Genomic DNA, 385 nt, shown 5'->3' on the forward strand with positions numbered 1-385 from the left:
GCTATGGTCAGAAGAAACATTTTTGACGAAAAGTGCGGTGTATCCTATGACTTAAGCAAGTCACCTAAAATACTTTTATAATTAATATAAAATCATTTGAAATAGCCTTAAAAGCTTTCTAATCACTCCAACTGCAATAAAGAAATGCTGTCCATTGTGAAATAAATGCACATTAAAAAGAAACACACCTACCCGGTCGGGCCGGCCGTTAGTTACGCGTTTGCCTAACAAACTTAATGATTTATCCATTTCATTGGGAATGTAACTCTCCTCTATACACGTCTGTTACCGAACAGTGTACTTCTTGCCGGTAAAGATGCAACCCGCTATAATTTATCAAGATACTGTCCAGAAGCTGCAGTGATTTTCGCACACTTGCTTATGT

Source organism: Penaeus monodon, chromosome 19 (genome assembly GCF_015228065.2).
Source record: "Penaeus monodon isolate SGIC_2016 chromosome 19, NSTDA_Pmon_1, whole genome shotgun sequence".
NCBI classification, from domain to species: domain Eukaryota; kingdom Metazoa; phylum Arthropoda; class Malacostraca; order Decapoda; family Penaeidae; genus Penaeus; species Penaeus monodon.